This window comes from Microtus ochrogaster, chromosome 6 (genome assembly GCF_000317375.1).
Source record: "Microtus ochrogaster isolate Prairie Vole_2 chromosome 6, MicOch1.0, whole genome shotgun sequence".
In the NCBI taxonomy this organism is placed as follows: Eukaryota; Metazoa; Chordata; class Mammalia; order Rodentia; family Cricetidae; genus Microtus; species Microtus ochrogaster.
The window spans coordinates 119,017-126,959 of NC_022013.1; the positions used below are offsets into that span (position 1 = coordinate 119,017).

Genomic DNA, 7,943 nt, shown 5'->3' on the forward strand with positions numbered 1-7,943 from the left:
AACGCAGACCCCTCACAGTTCTCATCCCACCTCACTGGTTAATAGAGCCTAGAACACAGACCCCTCACAGTTCCCATCCCACCTCAATGGTTAATTATTCTCATCTAAACTTCACTCCTGGACCAGGGCTCAGTTCCTAGTAGCTTTCTTTATTCTTGAGTGTTACCTTATACAAGGTTTTAAATATATTTCTCAAACAACAATTTCCACATTTATACAAGGGAAACTCTTCTAAACTTCAGATTCATACATCTGACTAGACATCTCTACCTGGCTAATAGGCATCTCTAAGGTTCCAAAAGTAGAATTCCAACTCTCTTCCCTAATCTTTGCTTCATTCATTGCATCCATTCAGGTACTCACAGTTCTGTCTCAAACTCCACACCAATCTATCAGCAACTCCTGTTGACTCTACATTCTGATTATATCCAGAACCTCGCCATTTCTAATCATTTACAAATCTACTTGCCTGATCTGAGCCACCACTGTCTCTAGTCAGAATTTCTGGGAAAATTTAGCTATTATCTGTGTCCACCTTGCCTTAATACTTTTTTGCAATACAACAGACAGTGGGGTACTCTGAAAGAGACCATTTGATCACGTTATTTCTCAGAATACTTCTTGTCTTAACTCAGATTTCAGTCCCACTATAGGGTGTTTGTTTATTTTTGGTTTTTGGTTTTTTTCAAGACAGGGTTTCTCTGGGTTGCTTTGGAGCCTGTCCTGGTACTAGCTCTTGTAGACCAGGCTGGCAGAAATCCACTTGCCTCTGCCTCCCAAGTACTGGGATTAAAGGTGTGTGCCACCACCACCCAGCCCCACTACAGGCTTTCAACGTGTTGTCCCCACCACGTGCCATGACCTCTCCATCCCTTATCTGCTTTTATCATGCTAATGTTCTTGTTCTTTCAGGTCTCAGAACTTTGAACTAGCTGATCTGTCTGAATAGCATTCTACCTCCATATACCTGCAAGTCTGACCTGAGCCACCATTTCCAGCATCCTTCGCATTCCTCTAAATGATCACTTATCAATAAATAATTTAACCACTCTATTTGGATTTTAACTCCTCATAGCTCTGCCCCGGCTCACTTTTTTTTCTCCTCAATAGCCCCTATGAGTTTACAAAGTACTTACTATACAGTTTACATCTTTTGCTGTTATTTCTCTTAGTTTGGACATAGCTTCATAAAGGCAGAGGTTTATTGGTGTTTTTGCTTTTTTTTGTAATAAGGATTGAATGAGGGCCTAAGTTTTGCTTTGAATTTTGTGTGTGTCCCAACACATAAAATAAAACAACAGTTATTGCCAGGCAGTGGTGGCGCATGCCTTTAATCCCAGCACTTGGGAGGCAGAGGCAGGCGGATCTCTGTGAGTTCAAGGCCAGCCTGGTCTACAAGAGCTAGTTGCAGGACAGGAACCAAAAAGCTATGGAGAAACCCTGCCTCGAAAATTAAAAAAAAAAAAAAGAAAGAAAGAAAGAAAGAAAGAAAGGAAGAAAAAAAACAACAGTTAACAGTTATTGTCTAGGAAAATTTGGGGAAAGAAAGATTTAGTAGAATTCTTTTTTTTTTTTTTTTTTTTGGATTTTCGAGACAGGGTTTCTCTGTACTTTTTGGTGCCTGTCCTGGAACTAGCTCTTGTAGACCAGGCTGGTCTCGAACTCACAGAGATCCACCTGCCTCTGTCTCCCGAGTGCTTTAGTAGAATTCTTTTAATTAATTCTCTTCCTTGTGCATGCTAAACAGGCACTCTACTGCTGAGCTGTATCTCCAGTCTTTTACTTTTTATTTCTAGACAGGGTCTGACTAAATCAACCAGGCTGACCTTGAGTTTGTGATCCTCCTGGTGCAGCAGCCTCTGAAGTAGGTGAACCCAGCAACTCAAGATTTCTTTCTGTTTTGTTTACTAATGTCAAACACCCAGAAGTTCCTGGCACTGAATAGTCACTATTATTTGTCTCTTGAAAGTTTTAAAGGACAGGCTTTAATCCCAGCACCGGAGAGGCAAAGACATATCTCTGAGTTCGTGGTCAGCCTAGTCTACAGAGTGAATTCAAGGAGAACCAGGGCTACAAAGAAACCCTGTCTTGAAACACACACACAAACCACCACCACCAACAACAAAAACCATCACAACAACAAACCCCCCACCACCACCACCACCACAACAACAAAGGTTAGGAGGCCCATGCTGGGTCCAGAGGTAGGAGAGGGTCTAGGGACGAGAAGCTATAAATTGTGGCCATAGGCATGCACAGTGCTAGTGTGCAACTCGAGTTCACGAGAGATGTGGCAGGGGGAACTAAGAGACTAGTACTGTGCTCTGCAGCATATACAAACTATACACTAAATTCAATTATAATACATTAGTGCATTTTGCAGAGGGATTAAGATTAGAACCAGTACTAAACTACCCTCCAGCCCTGATACAACTATATTTATAGGTCATCAGTAAACTAAATCCTAAATCTAATAAATTGGGATGTTCAATTGGCAAAATTTAATATTATATAATAGCATATCAATTGCAATAGAATTACATAATATTTTCTGACTTGTTTATCACAAGGCTTCCTAAGCTGCTATATCAAATGTCAATTACTTTAAAAGCAAAGACAACTTTCATTCCATAGGCAGCTGTTTTCAGAAGAAAGATAAAACAACTCCCACTTACTGGAAGGCCGCTATGCTCACCAATACACCATCAACAAATCAACTCCCACTTACTGGACAATCAATCTCTTCCATGGAGGTACTATGCTGAGGCATTTTATAAAATCTCTGCAATTCTCAAAGCAACTTACAAAGCATTTATTTTTAACATTTATTTATCCAGTGGTGTGTGTGTGCCCTTGAGAGCGCTGTAACATCTGTGTAGGGATCAGAGAACGTTTGGGAGCCAATTGTCTTTCTACCATATAAATTCTGGGGACTTATCTGGGTCCTCAGCCTTGGCAGTAAGTGCCTTTATCCACTGTGCCCATTTCACTGGCCGACAAAATACTGTTATCTGCATGTTGAAATTGAGATTCTGGACTAATAAGGAATTTACACAAGTCTTAGAACTGACTGGTGATGACACCGAGCCCAGGGCTTAGACCGGTCTGATGTAAAAGTCTGAACTTCCAGATCATCACTCATCTGACCTATTTAAGGAGGACGTAGCACGTGCTTGTAACCCTAGCACTGGGGAGGTAGAGACAGGAGGATGGGAGTTCAAGGTCAACATCAGCTACAGTGGAGAGTTTAAGGCTACTTGAGGATGATCTAAAAACAAGACCAAAAGCTAGTTCAGGGACAGAAAGCTGAAGACCTATGTTAAATTCCCAGCACCTTACAAAACAATCCCAATTGTGTTCTTTAAACCAAAAAACAATGTAAGTAATTAGAAAAAATGGGAAAAAAATTAACGATACTTTTTTTTGTATACCGGAGAGAGGAAATTACTTTTGACACCACAGATGGACACTACAAAAGAATGAAGCCAGGCAGTGGTGGCACTGGGGAGTAGAGGCAGGTGGATCTCAGTGTGTTCGAGGTCAGCCTAGTCTATAGAGCAAGTTCCAGGTCATGCTCCAAAGCAACACAAAGAAATTGTCTGGGGGGGGGGGGGGCGGGGGAAGACTGTTAGATTTTAACACTAAAGTAATTATTTAAACTCATTTCGGGGGGAAAAAAACAGCATTTAAAAGTTAAAAAGAAAATTTTAAATGTGAGTAAAAGATTCCCCAAATATGTGAAAAAACTGAAGTATTTCTTTAAAATTATTGTGATGCTAGGACAGTAATAGGCTTCTTAAAAGAAACTAGACAGCAACAGGCAATATACATATAAAACATATTCAGCATCAGGGGGATTCAAATAGATACAAATTGCATTAATGAGTCATCACTTTACAATCGGACTAGACAGAGTAAAGAGACAGGAAATGGGGGCTCAGGAAATGGGTCAGTGGGTAACATGTTTGCTGTACAAGTCTGAGGTCCTGAATTCAGACCTCCAGAACCCATATAAAATTAAACTGTAACCCAAGCACTAAGGTGGGTGGGGTATATCAAAAACAACAGGGTCCTGGCAGTTCCTAAGCCAGCCAGGATGATGATATGGGAAGCTTCAGGTTGGGTGAGAGACACTGTCTCAAAAAGTATGGTGAAGAGATTGAGGAGAGCCGGGCGGTGGTGGCGCACGCCTTTAATCCCAGCACTCGGGAGGCAGAGGCAGGAGGATCTCTGTGAGTTCGAGACCAACCTGGTCTACAAGAGCTAGTGCCAGGACAGGCTCCAAAGCCACAAAGAAACCCTGTCTCGAAAAACAAACAAAAAAAAAAAAAAAAAGAGATTGAGGAGACACCCCAGAGTGAAAGTCTAGTCTCCACAAGCGTGCGCACAAGTGAGTGCAGCTGCAGACCACAGATACACAATCACACACATAATTGGGGAACAGGTTCTCTCCAAGAGTCCTACAGCAAAGGAAATGGAAATACCTCTTCTGGAGAACAATTTAGGAATCACAGAAGCTCTGCAGCTAAACCTACTTTTAAAAAGTTGGGTAGACGAGACGGTTCAGAAGGTAAAAATTCCCGCAGCCAAGCCCAGCGACCTGAGTTTGCTCTCTCGCCCCACACAGTACAAGAGAACTGACTACCACAGCTCCACACAGAGTCTACAGTTCAGTTTGTGCACACACATGTACAAAGAATTTGCGCTCCCATGTTAGTTGCAGCACTGGCCACAAAGCCAAGAGTGAAGAGCAACCTAAATGCCTACCAGCAGATGAATTCATTTACATAGTGTTAGTACCAGGGATTCAGGAAATCCTACCACATCCTACATGATGAACTCTGGAGACATTAAGTTAAAACAGCGAGTCACAAAGAGTACACACTGCAGGATCCTGTTAAATTTGTTATGAGGTATAAGACACGCTCTCAGAAACAGAAAGCAAGGGGTCAGGGAAGACAGAAAACACAATTTTAGCTGTGTAAGACAGAAACATTTTACAGTTGTATTATATAACAAGGTACAAATGGTTAATACATTGTAATATCCATACTTAAGAATACTTAAGATTGCCCTGCGGTGGTGGTACTCCCAGCACTCGGGAGGCAGAGGCAGGTGGATCTCTGTGAGTTCGAGACCAGCGTGGTCTACAAGACCTAGTTCCAGGACAGGCTCCAAAGCTACAGAGAAACCCTGTCTCGAAAAACCGAAAAAAAAAAAAAAAAAGAATACTTAAGATTGCCATTGGGTAGTAGTACCTGTCTTTAATCCCAGCACTCACAAGATAGAGGCAGGGTGGATCTCTGTGAGTTTGAGGCCAGCCTGGACTACAAGAGCTGGTTCCAAGACGGCTAGGACTGTTACACAGAAAAAACCCTGCATCGAAAAAAACAAAAACAAACAAACAAACAAAAATGCTTAAGACGATAGAGTTTGCTATACGCTCTCACTATGGTAACAAAAAGAAATTTACTAATTGGAAACTATAAATAGCCATTAGCAAGAAACAGGTTATATTTGAACTACACCATGGAATACAGGTAGCCATAAAAAGTGAAAGTGATACTGTCAGTGTCAACTCACTAAGCTTTAAATAAAGCAGCAGCGCTTCATTAAAACAGGTCTTCCTGCTGAGATGCTGGAGCTAGGGGTCAGTAGTTTAAAAAAAAAAAAAAAAACAAACTTGCTGCTTTTGCAGAGGACCCAGGTTGGATTCCCAGCTCACAACCATTTGGAACTTCAGTTTCAGGAGATCCAATGCCTTCTTACACACATGTACATGGTGTACGTACATACATGCACTCATACAGGTAAAATAAATAAATCTTTAAAAAATGCAACAAAACAGAAATAGTATCTTTCTGCTGAGCATGGTGGTGAATGCCTTTAATTGGAGCACTCCAGTGACACAGGAAGGCATAACTCTACGGCTCACAAACATCTGAGAAGCAACAACGGTTTAGAGCAGCAGACCTGGGTATTCACCTCAGCCTCGAGCTGTATTGACTAAGGGGTGAGACTTTAAAATCTTATTGCACTTATTGAGCCCCAATTCCATCAATTATTAAACAATACCAAGACTGAGCATATAACAGTGATAGAGCACATACCCAGCAAACGCAAGGCCCTTAGTCTGTCTTCTACACTCAGAAATAAAACTCAGAGTGGGGCTTTGGTGGCGCACGCCTTTAATTCCAGCACTCTGGAGGCAGAGGTCTCTGTGATTTCAAAGCCAGACTGGTATACAAAGTGAGTTCCAGAACATCCAGGTCTCTTATACAGAAAAACCCTGTCTCAAAACCAAAAAACAAAAATAACAACAACAAAATACATCAGAGATGTAGCACAGGAAATTTGTAAACACACTTAACCCATTTTTGGTTCAGATAAAATACTCAGTCATTATTACTACTTATTGACTTGATTTACTCTGAAAGTTTATGAAAAAGCCCAACTAAGCAGTTAGGAATCATAATGCTAAACACCATGAGAAATTCCAACTCCACAATGGGACGATGCAGCTCAATGGTGCCTTCTGCTTTGTGTGCAGATTGTATGGGAGGTTCTGACCTTGTCATTTGTATTTTAAATAAATGCTGATTGTCCAATAGCTAGGCCAAGAAGCAGAGGTGGGGCAACCAGGCAGAAAGTACAGGCAGGGCAACGAGAATTCTAGGAAGAGGTAAATTTGAGTCTGCAGTCATCACCCAGAGGCAGAGACCACAAGATGTGACTGCCTTGCCAAAAAGGTACCAAGCCACATAGCTAACACAGACAAGAATTATGGGCTAATATAAGAGTTAATAAGAAGCCTGAGCTAGCCGGGCGGTGGTGGCACAGGCCTTTAATCCCAGCACGTGGGAGGCAGAGGCAGGCGGATCTCTGGGAGTTCGAGGCCAGCCTGGTCTACAAGAGCTAGTTCCAGGACAGGCAGCAAAGCTACAGAGAAACCCTGTCTCAAAAAAAAAAAAAAAAAAAAAAAAGAAGCCTGAGCTACTAGGCCTGTCAGTTTATAATAAATGTAGACTCCTGTGTGTTTATTTGGGACTAAACAGCTGCAAGTGGTGTGGCTCTAACAGAGGGACCTGGTATCAACAGAAACACGTCAACTGTAATGAGTTCATTAACACACACATACACACTCACACATGCCAAAGAATCACATTAAAAAACAAAGGCTTTTTCCCCCTTAACAAACAGAAAGTACAGCTAGAGCTGTTACACAGAGAAACCCTGTCCTGAAAAACAAAACAAACAAGGAAGTAAGACTGCTTTGGTTGTCTGCAAGTTACAGATATATTTCTGTATCTAGGATTGCACTAGTTAAGAATTTCATTCACGTGTATAAACACCTCTTATGAGTACCAGGACACAAACTTGATAGAACTTCAATAATTTTTTTATTATTGTCAATGGATAGACAATAATTTTTTAATTTTAAATTTAAAAGTAGAAAGCAAAGAGAAAACCAAATCAACACACAAATCAGGACTTTGAAGATGCTGGATTTAGGGAGATATTAGAAGACATTAATTTTGTTTAATCTTTCTCTTCCTCACGCTTTTTAAACAACAACAACAACAAAAATTAAAAAGAAACCTTACCTTTCTGTGCACTGTTGTTGAACTCTTTAAGTCTGGTACACTCACTACTAGTGTTAAGTGTTCAATAAATATTTACAAGAAAAGTTGTAAGACAAAGTCTCCAGTATAATGAAGGGAGAGACTCTGAAGGGCATCAGACTTGAGGTGATCACTCTGGCATGCCTCATTTGCTAAGTTTACTAGGCTGTGAATTCTGAAGCCTTTTTTTTTTTTTTTAATTTATTTTTCGAGACAGGGTTTCTCCGTAGCTTTTGTTTCCTGTCCTGGAACTAGCTCTTGTAGACCAGGCTGGCCTCGAACTCACAGAGATCCACCTGCCTCTGCCTCCCGAGTGCTGGG

The 7,943-nt window shown here is 41.2% G+C and overlaps 1 protein-coding gene across 1 annotated transcript in view; it reads right to left on the minus strand.

The window, feature by feature from the left end:
- Positions 1 to 7,943, minus strand: part of LOC101980314 (DNA annealing helicase and endonuclease ZRANB3-like) — a gene marked incomplete at its 3' end in the record, with an annotated part of 124,136 nt that overhangs the window by 114,842 nt on the left and 1,351 nt on the right. The window lies entirely within an intron of this gene.